This window comes from Magallana gigas, chromosome 4 (genome assembly GCF_963853765.1).
Source record: "Magallana gigas chromosome 4, xbMagGiga1.1, whole genome shotgun sequence".
NCBI lineage: Eukaryota > Metazoa > Mollusca > Bivalvia > Ostreida > Ostreidae > Magallana > Magallana gigas.
The window spans coordinates 14,518,204-14,533,515 of NC_088856.1; the positions used below are offsets into that span (position 1 = coordinate 14,518,204).

General features: G+C 30.2%; 2 long non-coding RNA genes and 1 pseudogene across 3 annotated transcripts; all 3 read right to left on the reverse strand.

The window, feature by feature from the left end:
• Positions 1–739: 739 nt before the first annotated feature.
• Positions 740–2,636, reverse strand: LOC136274487 (putative ankyrin repeat protein RF_0381; annotated as a pseudogene).
• Positions 2,637–3,406: 770 nt separating this feature from the next.
• On the reverse strand, positions 3,407–5,059 carry LOC136274488 (uncharacterized). Its single transcript, XR_010712847.1, has 3 exons — positions 4,624–5,059; positions 4,476–4,505; positions 3,407–3,436 (listed from the first exon to the last, which is right to left on the reverse strand). It is a non-coding gene; the product is annotated as an uncharacterized lncRNA (long non-coding RNA).
• A 958-nt stretch (positions 5,060–6,017) lies between these two features.
• LOC136274489 (uncharacterized) lies at positions 6,018–12,108 on the reverse strand. Of its 2 annotated transcripts, XR_010712849.1 has the most exons (6): positions 12,058–12,108; positions 11,864–11,958; positions 10,889–11,362; positions 9,466–9,573; positions 9,096–9,159; positions 6,018–6,176 (listed from the first exon to the last, which is right to left on the reverse strand). It is a non-coding gene; the product is annotated as an uncharacterized lncRNA (long non-coding RNA). The 2 variants fall into 2 exon arrangements; XR_010712848.1 differs by lacking the exon at positions 12,058–12,108 and having other exon boundaries at positions 11,864–12,030.
• Between the last annotated feature and the right edge of the window lie 3,204 nt (positions 12,109–15,312).

Below are 15,312 nucleotides of genomic sequence, written 5' to 3' on the forward strand. Positions count from 1 at the left end.
TTTCTTTCATGCATAAAGTTGTCGACGTCTTGTAGTGAATGTGTTGTGCGGCTCATAATTATAATGTTTACAGAAAGATTGAGGTTTACCAAAAGATGAGGTTTATCTTGTGGTAAAACATGTGATATAAAGAATATCTCATGATTTGCGATGGTATGATTTTTATCCAACTCGTTTTCTAAAACACACAACTCATTGGATAAAAATCATTGAAAAATCATATACCATCGCAAGTCATGAGAGATCCTATATATACGCAACAAATTATCGCATTCATTTTTCATAAATCAATATTTTTGATTTACGAATAAGGTAGTCGCTATGGGAATTGGATGAAAACACTGTCATAAGTATTCACTTGTACAAAATGTTCCCGTCATTGTTTAGAATATACAGCGTTACTTCAGTGACTAAAAAAACTCACAAGTAAAGAAATGCAAAGTATTAAAGCAAAATTAATAACAACAAATTCACGCATATCAACACATCCTATTAAATTGTTTTGATAAGACGAGTCATTCTTACCAGGAATACACACAATATAGTTGAACTAGAAAAGAATGAATATTATAACCCTACACGTAGTGAAGAATGTTTACAATGTTTTAAGTGCGAAATGCAGATGCCTTTTAAATGAAGATCTTAATATGACAGACAAACCAGCCGAAATAGGTATTACATGTAGCAATTGATTCTCTACGCATTTGATATTATAATAGTAAACATTTGGGGGTGGGGGTCTGTCTTCTCTATGTCTTATCTGTCTTCTTTTGCTTTTGGGTCATTCACTAGCACACTTTTAAATACGTTGAATATTTCGCCTAATAAACGTGAAAAGAAAATTTAGTAAAATAAAAATTGGAAAGTTTATCATCCAAGTACTAGTAGAGCTTCATTTTCTTCCGATCCTTGTTCTGTTGCAAACGCGCTATCTCTGCCTTCTTCTGCTGGAATAGCAACATTTTCTTCCGATACTTGTTTTCTTGCAAATCTGATATTAGTGCCATCATCCTCTGGCGGAACTTCTACATTGACTATTTTTCCGTGGTAATTTTGTAAAGCTTCCTTAATTCTAGCTTCAATATACTTATCATTCGAGGCTTTAGCTGCGGTTTCTAAATATTTTTTCCCTACCCCCAATAACTCATAATATTCGTTTAACAAGAAGTTGATGAGGTTTCTATTTCGGTGTTCACATGCTACTCCCAGCACAGTGAGTCCATCGACTGTAGTAGCATACAAATCTATTCCTCCGTTTACTAAAATACGAATAAGATTCTCTGTTCCGTCATGACTTTCTTCAATAGCGACGTAATGAGCTGCTGTCCAATCTCTAAATTCACCCCTGCTATTAATAATGCTTTTATATAGTTTTTTATTACATATGTATCGGCAGATTTCAACTCTGTTATTGATGCAAGCTATATGTAGAACTGTTCTTTCGTCACGAGTTGCTTCGCATAGACGTCCATTAAAGAACGTTTCTATTTTCTTGAATACTACCAGATTTCCTCCTTTTGCGGCATAATGTAACATATTCCAGTCTTCATCATCTTTGTCATACACCATTTTGCCAAAATGCTTCAATATTCTTATACAGAGATCCTCGTTTCCATATTCACAACATATATGCAAAATGTTTTTTTTGGTTTTTGGTTTTCACCATTTTAATATTTTTTGCGATCAAATTATCAAATATGTCTGTATTTCCAACCATTGCTGCAAAGTGCGCGATTGTCCATCCGCGTGCATCAGATTTGTCTAAAGGAAGTCTTAAGTTCCTACGGTTTATTAGATCTTTACACATTTCTGTGTTATTATGTATGCAAGCAATATCAAGAATAGTCAATCCATTTTTCGTTTCAACTTTGATGTCCAAATTATTTTTTTCGAGATTATCCATTATATCTATGTCTCCTCCAATAGCAGCAAAATGCGCTGCATTCCAGTCTTGTACTGAGGTTTTGTAAAGAAGAAGATCTTTATATCGCTCATCAATCAATAACTGTCTACATAAAGTGCGGTGTTTGTTCATGCAGGCAAGATGCAAGACTGACCGTCCATTATATGTTGTATCGTCAATCTTTATTTTGTCCTTCATTTTGACGCACATATTAATCTCTTCCATTGCCTTTGTCAAAGCTTTGAAAATATCCACAGAACCTCCCTCTGCTGCACAATGCAATAAAGTATAACCGTCTTCGTCACGTGATGATAGAATTTTTAGAAGGTGAACGTCATATTCATTGTTTTTCTTTTTCATTATTATCGTCTCAAACAAATATATAAAATTTTTAAAGACACCATTTCGACAATGTCTCCTTAACAGCGATGAGAGATATATGTCTTCAAAGACAAGCTCGCCCTCAACTTTCCCTAACACCTGTAGATCATCTGTAAAAAAAGTGTTTATTCATATCGGTTATTTTTTTTTTTTTAAAAAGACTGATAGTTTTAAAATCGCACTGCACATATTCTATACACTTGTAGCAATAAAAAGTGAATTCATGGATATCAAGTACACGTAGTAAAAGTGTGAAACAATTTAGTTCAGCTAACCTAAGGGTTGAATAACATATTTTTATCATATGAGGTTCATCGTCTTCTTGTTTCTATTTTTCTTTGTTTCACATATAGTTAAGTCATCATATTAGCAGTTGACTAAATGACCCGGGTTTAAGTTGTATTTTGCCTCCGTTTAATATTGAGCATATCACACATATTATTAAACAATTTATATCAATGAGCTTATAAAGAGATATATGGCAATGGCTTGACGATCATGAGATGAAGTGTTTTATGTAAATCTATTTAATGACCGTTCCCTCTATAGCTATTTCTGTTGCCCTTTAAACCCCAGAATTAAAATAAAAACTAAAACGTTATTGCACATCAACGTGACACTACTAATCATACTACCAATCATACTGTAACTGTACTTCATTAAATGTAAAAATTAGAACGAATCTACAGAACTTCCAATCATTGTCTAGGGGATAGTTTGGATATTGCATATTTGTTCAATTAAAAGGAAGTTCCATGTATGTCTTTTAATAAAAAAATCTTTAGCAACTTGCTGGTCTCCATGATTATAATTATTGCAAATCAACATTACAACACATATCGAATACTAAACGATGATTTGTTTAATTCTAAAAAATTAAAAACTGTATGCAAACAAAATTGTGACTGGAAACGGACGGTAGAGCATTTTTAAAAATTAAAATAGTATTAGATTAATAAAAAAACAACATTTACCCGATATGCCAACTTCTGGTCTTTTTTCAACTGAAATCATAATAAATTTATTAAATAGTATATTATGTTAACACTGACTCTCCTTTGTATTCTCTCTAAATCAATTGTATAGCTGGTGTAAGCGTTTTAACCTGTATTATATACTTACCCATTTCTTCTTGTTCCATAGAAGCATAATCTGAAATAAGATACAGTAAATAAGAATTGACTGAAGAAAATTAGAAAGAAAGATGTCGAGATTGTTTCTGCGGTTTTTTTTGGTAAGCAGACGCCGACTGTTTTTTGAAAATTTTATAAATAAGTTGTTTTTTAACCTGATGAATGCAAAGTAACATATGAAAAGTAATCTTAAATTCAATCCTCTCAAAAACCTTTCGGTGAGAAAAGCTGTAACTTGTGTGTAAGCATCCTCAGGTATTGTAGATTCAAGTGTTTAGATTCTGATTTGGGAGTGTGGTGGAGCAACAATAAGAAGGGGTCAACATTTTTATAAAAAAAACCCTTCTTCACAATTTGCAACGGAAAGGTATAACTTAGCAGAAGCATTCTTAGAAAGTATAGAATTATATTGTCAAAAGCATGATTTTCGAGGGAAGGATGGGGTTGAAATTTTAAATATCTTTTGTAAACACCTTTTATTCTACTACATTGTCAGGAAGCTGATTTTATGATAGCTATTGTTGCTGAGATTATCGATGTGGCCCATCCTGTTCATTAATCTATACATCGGGATATATTGCAGATTTTATAATGTATTGGTATTTCTTTTAGAATATCATTTTAATGTAACTGTTTTCTTACAGAAGTTAATTCATTACATAGCTTTCATTCGTTTAAATAGACACCGGTTTATTCTTTCAACCCTAGATGCGACAATGGTTAGTTAATAACTAATTATTATAACCAACTGATTATTGTAACAATAGCATGATCACTGAACAGTCAAGCTTGGATTTAATATGTACCAATTCATTTGGTATGAGCAACAACTCATTGATCAAGATTTGAAACATGTACTAAATGATGTGAATCAATCGATGAAAAAAAAGCTAAAACTCGACTGAACTGAACATTAAAATAATAAAAAGGAAAAATCATCTACTATTGCAACAAGTATAAAAATCAACTTTAAATCAACTTTAAATTGTGACATGAAACGGACGGTGGAGCATTTTTAAAAATTGAATTAGTATTAGATTGATAAAAAAATCATTTACCCGATGTTCCAACGGCTGGTCTTTTTTCAACTGAAATTATAATAAATTTGTTAAATAATATATTATGTTAACACTGACTCTCCTTTTTAATCCCTCTAAATCAATTGTATAGATGGTGTAAGCGTTTTAATCTGCATAATATACTTACCCATTTCTTCTTGTTCCATAGAAGCATAATCTGAAATAAGATACAGTAAATAAGAATTGACTGAAGAAAATTAGAAAGAAAGATGTCGAGATTAATTCATATTTTTTTTTATAGGCAGACGCCGACTGTTTTTTGAAAATTTTATAAATAAGTTGTTTCTTTATCGTGATGAATGCAAAGTAACATATGAAAAGTAATCTTAAATACAATCCTCTCAAAAACCTTTCGGTGAGAAAAGCTGTAACTTGTGTGTAAGCATCCTCAGGTATTGTAGATTTAAGTGTTTAGATTCTGATTTGGGAGTGTAGTGGAGCAACAATAAGAAGGGGGCCCAAATTTTTATAGAAAAAACCTTCCTCACAATTTGCAAAGGAAAGGTATAATTCAACAGAAGCATTCTTAGAAAGTGAAGCATTATATTGTCAAAAGCATGATTTTCGAGGGAAGGATGGGGTTGAAACTTTAAAATCTGTCGTAAACACTTTTTATTCTACTACATTGTCAAGAAACTGATTTTATGATAGCTATTGTTACTGAGATTAGCGATGTGACCCATCCTGTTCATTAATCTATAAATCGGGATGTATTGCAGATTTTATAATGTATTGGTATTTATTTTAGAATATCATTTTAATGTAACTGTTTTCTTACAGAAGTTCATTCATTTACATAGCTTTCATTCGTTTAAATAGACACCGGTTTATTCTTTCAACCCTAGATGCGACAATGGTTAGTTAATGACTAATTATTGCCAATTATAACCAAATAATTATTGCAACAATAGCATGATCACTGAGCAGTTAAGCTTGGTCTTAATGTGTATCAATTCATTTGATATCAGTTACAATTCATTGATCAAGATTTGAAACATGTACTAAATGATGTGAATCAATCGATAAAAAAAAGCTAAAACTCGACTGAACTGAACATTAAAATAATAAAAAGGAAAAATCACCTACTATTGCAACAAGTATAAAAATCAACTATAAATTCTTTATTTTTTGTAATTCTATAAAGTAAAAAGAAAATAAATGTTCGACGGTTTTGCAATAGTTAATTTGATAGGGCAAAATTGTAAAATTGTCCTGCAATAATTGTCTGGATAAAAAAATGAAATTTAATGAGTTTATAAACAGTTATAAAATGAAACATGAGACAAGGAGCCTCATCGTTCCCATGAGCAGTTATAGGCACAACTCTGATCAAATCAGCTTCATGTCGTCAAATACAATATATATAGACTATATAAAAAGTAGGTCTTGGTGAAAACAATTTCTAAGAAAACTTTCAATAAGATTTTATGAAAAATAGTAAGCATAGTTTAGAAGAAGAAGAATTAGAAATAACTGTTCTCCATTGTTAGAAAATGTTACTTACCTATCTTTAACTTCTCAATCTTTTTACTATATATCCATAAAAACAAAAAGAGAACACCAAAAAAAAGAACGAACACTATCGACATCAATGCTACAATTATTTCAAGGGGTAACTTTCCTTCACTGTCAATTGTTGTACAGTCTGGATGCCTTACATTGTTCTGCTGTTCTTTAAACCTATCAATATATGACATAGTCATTGCTAATTCTTCATATAATTAATAATGAAACAATCAAATCTAGAATACATTTTAAATAATTCCTACTTACATGTATTTAAAGACAAAAAGTATTATAAATGAACATCTTAAATTCAGGTCCATGTTGAAAGTAGGCCACTTATTATATTAATAGTCATCTTTTAAATAGCACAGAAATCATTTTTATTCTTGTTAAGCATAATAAGGTAAAGATACATGTATTCTACTTAAAAGATAAAAAAATGATTTCAAAACTGTATACACTTGATTTTTTGTACATTAAAGATCGAACACATGTTAGGTAGAATCATTTCTATAATAAAGTTTGTATCTTTGAAATTAATAAACTTTATTTAACCAAAAAACCAAAATGAATGATTTGAAGAAAAAAAAATCCACATTCTATTATTTTAACATGTTTCCATTTTATATCCCATAGTCCAATGAATTTTATTATTAAAACAAGAAGCCCATAGGCCACATTGCTCAACTGAACAACAAAAGCTGATGAAATCTATACATCAGATATATTGCATATTTTATAATGTACATGTATTGGTTTTTCTTTTAGAATATAATTTTTATGTAGTTGTTTTCCGATAGATCAGATTTCAGTATCAACTATCAACAAATTCAAAATATGTTGACGAAAAAGGATAGTAGATCTTGCGCAAAAAGTAATTATTTCTATCAATTTTTATCCACATAGTTTTATGGTACAAACTAAGCCCCTTCTGTTGTTTTAGTATTTGTAAGAAGATTTTTCTCTTTTCCTTTGAATAAGTAGTGATTTAAAAAAAACCCGATCTTTGTGGCCCTACTTTTCTCAAGGATATTATGGTCTGATCAAACTTTAATCTGCACAACCTATGCTTTAACACAAGTTTAAGCTTTTTTAGCTCAATACTTTTCCAGATGATTTTAAAAGATTGTTCTCTTTATCTTCATATATATATATATATATATATATATATATATATATATATATATATATATATATATATATATATATATATATATATATATATATATATATCACAAAAGTATTTTCTCAGTGTCCGGTAAAAATCTAATAAAAGAAAAAAAGCAACACTAACACGTTTTGCAGTTAGTGTTGCTTTTTTCTTATAAAAATATTTATATTTAATCCTCCCAACCGCCGGGGACTATGGTTTTAAACATATTTGATTTTACGGTACCTAAGAATGTTTCCACACGTAGAAATTGTCTGCTGTCGTTATTTCACCATGGTATTCCGACTTTAGAGAATGTACTAGTATTTCCTGGTTACAATTATACTATACTTACTCAGTTGCCGAAGAACTTGAGTTAAAATAATAAATAATTAGGTCATTTTTAACTTTGAATGGCAGCAGGTTTACAGCTGTCATTTATTTAATAAAGATACATATATTTATGCCTACACGTATTACTGTAAATTCCTTATATTGCGCGAGTACTTATTTCCGCGATCCCGCTGTTTTGTATCAAATCGCAAAAATATAAAATCGCAAACGCGGAAAATTTATCCACATTTCTAGATCTTATAGTTCCCAACTCTCAGAAAATAATGACATGATTTTTAAACCGCGAATGGTGCTTCTCGCGATTTTACGCGGATATGAATTCCTGGCGTTTAATTAGGAATTTACAGTAATTCTTTAAATTGACACGTGCACCTTAACACTATCAATTTTGTTCAGTCGATTACGTGAGTAACAGAAAAAAATGAATCATTATTCAGAGCATCATGTACATTGTACATGTTAACCAAACCGAAATAGATATTTTTTTTTTGGGGGGGGGGGGGGGAATTCAAAAGAAATCTTTAATACGTCAGCCTCCAGTAAGTACGAATTCTCTAACTTCAAGCGTGCATTGGAGCTTAATTATGTAGTTTATTTTCAAAAAGTATGACCACATATGATACTTTTAACCACTTTATTTATATAAACAAAATATATTTTTGACTAACCTCCCCTTTTAGAAGATATATTAAGATTTTATCTATACATTCCTTTGTAAACTTCATTCCCCACTTAGGCCTCAACCAACCCATAAGGACCATGATATGAACACACTTGATCTCCACTACCTGAGACTGTTTCCACACAAACCTGAACCTTTCTAGCTAATGGTTTTTGAGAAGATGATTTTTGAAAAATATCAACAAATTTGCTCATATTCTAAACTATCTCCCCTTAAATAGGACATGGCCATCATAAAAATAAAAAACATGAAAATGTGAAAAGCTTACAACACTGAGAACGACGGCAGACAATGGATAAATCTTGATCAGAAAAGCTCACTTCTACTCAGGTGAGCTAAAAACCTTAGTTTTTTGTTACTTCAAAAATTACTTTTATAAAGCCGTTAATATCAAGGAAAAGTCTATGCTCTTAGTTTCGTAAATCAATATCAATGAAGCCAGAAAGGAAAGTGCGTTAATAATCTACTTGTCTCAACAATTCAGCTAAATCTTTCAAAAACAAAATGATTATCATGTTATTTATTAAGGACATTGTGATCTAAACTATTCCAACGGAGTAGCTTCCTAAATATAAAAATATTTTATTCAAATCATGAAATATGGCTCACTACACATTGAAATTGTTTTCTAAATCAGAAGGAAATTTATTGTGATAGGTAGCATGATGCATAAACAATATATGGCAAATATGCGAAAAATGTGCAACTTGGGATATAAATTACGTTTAAAATAATTAAGATTAAGTAAATTTGAAGAAATGTGCTGGGTTGATTCAAACAAGTCATCTGCGATTTCCGAAACGAATTATTTAACTACTGGGTTTTGAGGATATTCAACCAAATAAATAGATACAAACAAATATGATTATTAATATAATATTTTTTCGATGTGTGTTGTGTATCTTACTTTTGATCCAGGCATTTGATGTCCGAAGTGAAACATTGGAAAGCCAAACTTAGACAGAAAGGGTCTGAAAATTGAAATTTTCAGTATGTAATCTGAATTGCTATCTAAATTAAAAGAAAATGACAAGAACATTTCATGCAAAATGGTACATCATGCATGTAAAATACACTGGCTTTGGTTTAACAGAAAAAACACTTGGACATTTTGAAATCGAACGTAAATGTTAATAAATTTTTCTGAGGTTTTAAAGTAAATGTTTGTTTTTCTCATTTTCATGAAAAAATAAATGAATAAGGACACAATTGATTTTTATTAAGTTTTTATGTTTAATTTTATTTTCTACAGTAACATTATGAAATCTGGTACTTACATTTGTATATTTCATTACTAAAATAATGATTTTCTGGACATCCCTTTGTAAACTCATGGCATTTGACGTAGTTCAGAACTCCATTTGAAGCAAGTTCTAGACAATTTTCTTAAAAATATGAAATGCGAATTTAAGATTAGTAGGAAAAATAAAAGATGACTTGGCGCCATATCTCTCACGTGTATCCATCTATGCTTACACGGTGTTTTTTTTTTTCAAACCAAATAGTTTATCAGAGGTTATTAAGATTATTAAAAATATTTCCTATCTAGTATACAGATGTAAAAAAAAAATAACCCTGTTTATGCCGCACCCTATCCCAGGGGGTTGAATAGAAGTGAACAATTTCTTAGTAATTCTAAAATATATTATTCCCTTGAAGGAGGTTGAGGCCATTTATTTAAACAAAACTTTAAATTTTCACCTGAAGATGCTCTATGTCAAGTTTGACTAAAATTGGCTTTAAGTAGGCAGACGGTTGGACATACGTCCGCCGAAAAAAAGTTACCAGAAGCTTATTTGAGCTTCACTAAATCGAGATAATTAAAACGAACATTTATTTTAAACCACAATTTAGCATTTTCAATTTTCATTAGTAGAAAGTGTACCATTACTTATGATGAACTGTTACATAAGAATGTATGAATCCATATTTTAAGTAAACTCAAAGACATGCTAGTACGTAGTATAGTCAAAAAGAATATATTATTTTAAGAATATACTAGTTTATTCTTTAAAAGAAAGCTAAAGAAATTTTTTAATTTAAAGTGTTTCCATGTACTTTCAACCACTCTTACTCCTTTATTTTTTCTAATTTTTATTCATGTAATTTTTTATATGTTCAAGTTTCTATCATAGTCAGGTTTTCAATTTATACAAAAAATACATCAAACAATGTATCAGAGTAGTTTGAAACGGTTTCATAAAAGTGCTAACAAATTGAATACGCGGGATTTTGGTACTATGGAAATAATTACATTCAAAACTGGAATATATTGAATAAGTGATATGTTGTAATAGTGTGAAACATTATAGTGGTGATAGATGTAGTAGAAAACGATGAACAAGATTACAAGAAGTGCGGTAAAACTTGATTTCCTTTTCCCTAAGATAGAGTATTGTTAATAGATACCTTCTTGTAAATTATTAAACATTAACAAGAGAATGATTTTTTTCTATACATTTATTAAATAAATAATGTTGTTTATACCAATGTTTACAAACAATCGCTTAGCTATGTTGAAACCACTCAACTTGATCTTTGCAGTTAAAACTTTATAAATTATAAATTATTATAAATTACAAAAAAAATCTCAAAAACAGAAAATTTATAATTCGTCTATACTTTCTTTCAAACTTAACATCATTCATTACAGTTAAACTTTTTAAAAAAAATATTTGATATATTATGAAGACACTTTACCTTTAGGTACAAAAATACGAGTTTTGTTGTAGCAAAACTCAATGAGCCTTGAATGGAATTTGTCCGGGACACAGTGGTATCCACGTGTTCCACTACAGCCAGCCCTTGCTGCAGCAACTTGCCATTCCGACTCATTATTTGGACAGTTGTCAACGGGCTGCACAGCAATGGCATAGTTGTATATCTCCTTAAAAGAAGACTTAACACTTATTTACTCTTTTTTGTATTTATTACCTAAATATAGATTTTACAGAAAATGTGCTGGTATTTTGTATTTCTTGTCAACCGCAGTTCTAGATGTTTTTAAGATTTATATTTTTTGTAATGGAATTGAAATTGATATTCAAAGACAACGACTTTGTAACATAATTATTACTTGCAATGATGTAGATTTTTTGACAATACTAACCTTCTGATTTGGGGCAGATGTTGTTGATCCAAACATAAATAAAATACAGTCTACGCAGAATATTACTATAAAAAATGGAGATTATCATTACATGACATAAAATAAACATAATTTAAATAAAAATCTTGATGACGAGATCAGGTATCTATTCTTATTCCTAAAGCAATACTTTTGACCATGTAGATATTGTATTCTTTACCTTATTCTAAAATTAATTCAAATAGATATCGCATATTTTCCATAGAAGATGAATATAAATTGGTGTTTATATTTGTTAATAATTCTGGCTTACGACGTCTGTTTGTTTCAAATGCATTAAACTTTTTTTCAAACATAGTATATTCTAAAAGTTTACTTCTCTATTATAAAGACTGAATTATTACGATACAAAAATATATAAAGAAATGCATGTTTGCCTACCCACCATTGCAGCAATCAAACTCTTTCAAATTAAACAAAATTTAAAAAAAGATAAGAAAAGATTCAAAATGTATGAATTTGACTTTGTTATTATTAATCATAAACACATAACCTCTTCTTGCTTACGAACAAAAAAAACAACTTACTATTCCAAGGAGCAGGACGCATTTTTAGATGGACCATCCAAAATAGGAATTTCTGCTTAAAAATTTTTGCTTTAAAAGGTTCTGTTGATATACGCCTATAAAAAGAATAATATACTTAAATTAAACCATATCAGTACTTCAACAAATATCAAATGTTATCAAAAATGACAATGTGTAAGTTTTAGAGAACATACCAGTAAAACGTATCCACGTCGGGAACAGTACTTTCGTTTTGCGCCACAAAAAGGTGGTTTTTACGTTTCTTTCAATGGGTGTTGCTAAAACGCGGAACGGAAAACGGAACGGAAAGCAGAATGGAATGGAATACGGAAAATATTATATAATATTATTTACTTGATGAATGTCTTAAACAAGCTAAACACGATATATTTCATACATTTTTTGAATATTGTTAAAGCTGTTAAAGCTGCTTGGTCCGATTTTTTTGTAATTACAGTATCAAAATTTTTTTCATACAAATCATTTATCTTAGAAAGTTATGGACATTCTCCTATTTACACTAGCAGAATCAGTCTCCTTTCAAAGTGAGAATTATTCAAAGTAAATAAAAATAATTTCTCTTTGGGCAAACGAAAAAAAACAAATCAAAATGCATCACGGGAATGTTTAGAAAAGGAAACCGCTTGGTTTCGTCCCCCGATGATTGGGGTTATTCAACCCGCATGCTTTGCATCAATTGTAAAGAAAGCAGACTTTAGAAATATTAGCGAACAAAACGTACACACGTTTATTTGTAATTTGTCTGATCATTTATTTTACGGTGTCAGCCGAGCGTTTGGTTGAACGAAACTAGAGTTCAATATTGCTTGAATCCACACAATTTTCGAGAAATATTTCTATTTTTGATACATAGTTTGATTGAATTTAATTTATCTTTAAATATTATTTAACATGATTCATATGGGGGTTTCTCGACATTCTTGTCGAAAAAGTCCAAAAATTCATATTATAAAAATGTGCGTAATTCAAATTAGTAACTACATGTACTTGTCATGCAAAATAACATATCATTGATTTTAAAATAAATAAACATCGACAAAATCAACTCCCGTCAGTTCTTCAGTAATTTGATTAAAATAGCGAGACGAAAAGGTTAGCGAACAGATGTTGTAGCAAAACCTTTTTTACAATGATAGTTGATGCTCGTCGGTCACGTTTTTTATATCAATAATAAATCTTTAAAATAATAAGGATAAGTAAACAATCAATGTGAATGAGAGTTTATCATGTTTGAATTTTTTAAAATAAGTTTAAAATCCCAAGCGGACATTAAAACACAACCAAACGCTTCAACCAACTGTCCTACACTATTATTCCAACATCATTACAAAAGGAAAATAATTAAAAAGTTATTATAATAGCTTATTTAATCGCAATGCGTGTACTTACTACTTTTCATTTTTTCCGTTTCGTCCCTTTTAAGCAGTTTGAATGCAATGATTTAGTTGATAGACATTCGTAAGAATTAATGATATCAAATAATAAAGCAGCCTTTCAATAATGATTATTCCTAGAATTTGAATAAAGGATACAAAGAAATTAGTTTGTGTCCAATTTGTACAATAATTAGGTGATAAACTTCATAGTACTTTTCCGTTTTCCGTTCTGTTCCGCTTTCCGGTCCGTTTTCCGTTCCGCGTTTAAGCAACACCCCTTTAAAAAATAGGTAGGTTCGAAAATCATAACAATCAGGGGGCTGTGGGGTAGGTGGTGGTATTTATCTACTATAACTTTGATTTTACTGTTCATTTCCTGATTTTCACTTCAATTTTTTAATTGCTTCAAAAAGGTCGGATATTAACTCAATAATATGTCCATTTTCTGTAAAATGTTTTCTCTTTTCACCAGGAAGGAGGGAGGACAGGGGAAGGGGCCTGCCCCCATTTTCGCAGCAAACAATTTCTATGTGTCACAATCAATAGATTTACATGCATACATTTTCCTGTAGGGTACCTCTGATTTTTATTTTATGTTTATGTCCTTTTTGGTGCCTCAATTTTGTTGCTTCAGGTATGAGAAGTAACACTATCAGATACTTAACATATTGTAATTTTTTTTCTGTTGCAATAAATAATATCTTAATTCACTCATTATATTGTCAAAAACAGTGCTTGGGTTTTAAACAATAAGAAATATTTTTTTCTCTTTACTGAAAACAATCTTTTCTAACCAATGTGTCAGAAAACCCAAATAGCACCACCGCAACATAACGTCTAACTTCTAACAGGGGAAAAATAATATTAGTTTTAAACGTTTCGTTGACAATCTTTACTCTTAGCTTGCTGTATAAATATCTTTGATATCATACAAACGCATACACGCATATTGTTTCTACCATTGATTTGCGTAATGTACAACTAGCGAGAATTTTGTTACATGTACTTTTATATATTTACCGGTTTATTAACATCGACAATGTGTTTTCAATCTATTTCTTAGGAAAATTAAATTGTAATTCATACAGTTATAAACTGATAAGACTGAAATCTATGCGATCCTGTTATGGAATTTCGGCGTATTATTTTACGCATTCCTTTAATTGAAAAAAAAATGCTTTAATTCATTTAGCTAATTTTTATATCGTCTTTATATCAAGTGCTATAATGATTTTTTTAATCATTCATTGATGTCTTCTTTGAACTGTTGGTGTTGAATATTGCGTGGCTAGTTTCTTGATTGATGAATACTTATTTAGCTACATTAAGAGCATGGACCCAACGAACCTGCACGGACCTCTTGTGTAACGATCTGATAGACAATAATTTACACACTTAACTCATTTTTCATGGATAAGAAGGGATTCAAAGATAGATGTAAATGTAAACAAAATATGCTTTCTCTGGTTATAAACATAGACTATGTTGAAAGCAAGCATTGCAGAAAAAAATATACATTTACTTAAATTCTTCAAACATATGTTTTTCTACAATGATAGCTAGTATCTTTTCACTCGCATGAATCACAAAATAATGCATTTAATTACGCTTAAATATATGGACAAAAAACTTTCTCTGATACACCCAATGTAACTAAGGCCTTTTAGTTTACATCAATTAACTTTCATTTTTTCGTAAATTCATCCCTACGCTTCATTACACTTCATTGATTGATTAATTGGATGTTGAATTTAAACATTGGATGCTATCATTTAAGATACAAGAATTGCTCATGATACTGGTATATTGTACTGTTGTTTTGTCGTCTGATTTAATCGTACATTTTCGTTTTCATCGAGAGAGAGAGAGAGAGAGAGAGAGAGAGAGAGAGAGAGAGAGAGAGAGAGAGAGAGAGAGATTTTCTTTTAATGAAACTCGTGTTGTCAATTTGCTATATTTACATTCTACTGTGTTTTTCCATTAAATTCCGTGATGTTTAAATGCCTCTAAATGCAACACCTATTCACTGCGTATGAATTTACGAGTAATTTA